Source organism: Giraffa tippelskirchi, chromosome 2, assembly GCF_054371585.1.
Source record: "Giraffa tippelskirchi isolate mGirTip1 chromosome 2, T2T-mGirTip1v1.2.pri, whole genome shotgun sequence".
Taxonomy (NCBI): domain Eukaryota; kingdom Metazoa; phylum Chordata; class Mammalia; order Artiodactyla; family Giraffidae; genus Giraffa; species Giraffa tippelskirchi.
This window is the reverse complement of record NC_137276.1, coordinates 139,710,268-139,712,741: the sequence shown is the minus strand read 5'-3', so window position 1 is coordinate 139,712,741 and position 2,474 is coordinate 139,710,268.

The window sequence follows — 2,474 nt, the reverse complement described above, 5'->3', positions numbered from 1 at the left end:
GAAGAAAAGCTATGACCAACCTAGATGGCATATTAAAAAGCAGAGACGTTACTTTGTAAACAAAGGTCCATTTAGTCAAGACTGTGGTTTTTCCAGTGGTCATGTATAGATGTGAGAGTTGGACTCAGAAAGCTGAGTGCTGAAGAATTGATGCTTTTGAACTGTGGTGTTGGAGAAGACTCTTGAGGGTCCCTTGGACTGCAAGGAGATCCAACCAGTCCATCCTAAAGGAAATCAGTCCTGAATATTCATTGGAAGGAAAGATGCTGCAGCTGAAACTCCAATAATTTGGCCACCTGATATGAAGAACTGACTCACTGGAAAAGACCCTGATGCTGGGAAAGAATGAAGGCAAGAAGAGAAGGGGATGACAGAGGATGAGATGGTTGGATGGCATCACCGACTCGATGGACATGAGTTTGAGCAAGCTCCGGGAGTTGGTGAGGAACAGGGAAGCCTGGCGTTCTGCAGTCCACTGGGTCACAAAGAGTCAGACACAATTGAGTGACTGAACTGAACTGACTGATGATTGTTGTTTAGTTGCTCAGTCATGTCTGACTCTTTGTGACCCCATGGACTGTAGCCCACCAGGCTCCTCTGCCCATGGAATTCTCCAGGCAAGAATACTGGAGTGGGTTGCCATTTCCTCCTCCAGGCCATCTCCCTGGCCCAGGGATCAAACCCGAGTCTCCTGTAATGGCAGATGGGTTCTTTACCACTGAGATACCAGGAAAGCTTACGTAAGTTATTAGAATGTCTAATTTGTTTTCTGGGAAATAAAGGTTGGGGAAGTGAAACAACGTGCCTAAAGTCACATAGGAGATAAGCAACTGGTGTTGCTTATCTGACTCCAAGTCCTAAACACTCTACTATGTATAGTGCTGCCAGTCACCAACCTAGAGCAAACACACAGATTTCTTTGCAGTACCTTCGTCTCCTCAGGGAACGATCACCTCAAGTTCCCAACTGTCTTCTCACAGGGCCCCATCAGTACCTGTCTCCAATCTTCCCAAGGCCATTAGGACTAGTTTAGTATTCAGTTTAGTTCTCCTTCTTTTCTGGTCCTCAAAATGAGCTGTAGATTACAGGGCTTCCTCAGATAGGAATTGAGACTCCAGTGAGAGGTTCCAGAATGAGAAGGTCTCCTTGTAGGAGGGACAAGTCAAAAAGTTGCATTTGTTTTACAACTCTTGGGGGAATAAGCGTATCACAGGACTAGCACCCAAGAGTATGTGTGTGCAAGAAAGCTCAGAAATTGGAAGCATTGGAATTATTACCACAAACCTTGAAATTAAATGCAAAATTGTCTGTGTGTGTGCCTTCGTGCAGGCATTAGGAAGAGTGTCCGTAGCTTTTATCAGACCCTCAGAGAGAATCTGTGATTCTAAAACAATTAAGAATAGTTATAAATGTGAAAAATATCCAATTTTGAAAGGTGGGAGGGATAATTCCATAGCAAACTGATATCATTCGTTATGTGGTCATTGGAGTGGGATTGGCTAGAAGGCGAGAAGAATACGAGTTTTTAAAGAACCTCTTCCCTGTATTGTTTGACTTATCAAATGAGCATGTATGTTTTTCATAATTTAGAAAAGTTAAAAAAGAGAAAAGTCTCCAGTTGAAACCAAGAAGAGCCACCCTAAACGAAATAAGGTGTTAACTGTCCTCTGTGAGTGGCTGTTGCAGCTGAAACTCATAGAAAAGGATTCATCCAGGGAGAAGGTGGGAGCCTGAGACAAGGGGAGCTCAGGGGAGGAGGAAGAGGACTCTGTAGGGTGGGGCAGACCTACCTGATACTAGGGGAATACTTGCTGGGCAGCCAAGGGAGAAGGAACTTTTCTTACGTAGAAAAAATTAGAGCCATCTATCTGGAAAGTAGATAAGGGGTTGGCATTGGAAACCAAATCTTGGAAGTGGCTTGCAGGGCCCAGAATCTTTGCAGAATTGGTCTGGGGTGCATGGTCCAGTTTAGCATGTGCTGTCTTTGAGAAGTGAGCTCTCTGGGCAGGTTCCCGCACATTTGGGAAGCAGGAAGAATCAGTGACGATGGAACATGAGCTGATTTTAAGATCTGTTTGTTACCCATGACTGCTTCTCCTAACTGGTTAGTGTTAAAATTCTCAAGATGAAAGAGGCCTAAACATTTACTTTGAGGATGAGAAAGGAAAGGAAGGCTTGGGAGACTATGTCCTCTGTCACAGCATTTCTTTTTTTTTTTTAATTAATTAATTAATTTTTGGCTGCGTTGGGTCTTCACTGCTGTTCATGGGCTTTCTCTAGTTACAGCAAGTGAGGGCTACTCTCTAGTTGCAGCACATGGGCTTTTTCATTGCAGTGGCTTCTCGTGTTATGGAGCACGGGATCTAGGGCACACAGGCTACAGTAGTTGCAGCACACAGGCTTAGACACCCCACAGCACATGGAATCTTCCCAGACCAGGGATTGAACCCATGTCCCCTACATTGACAAGTGAA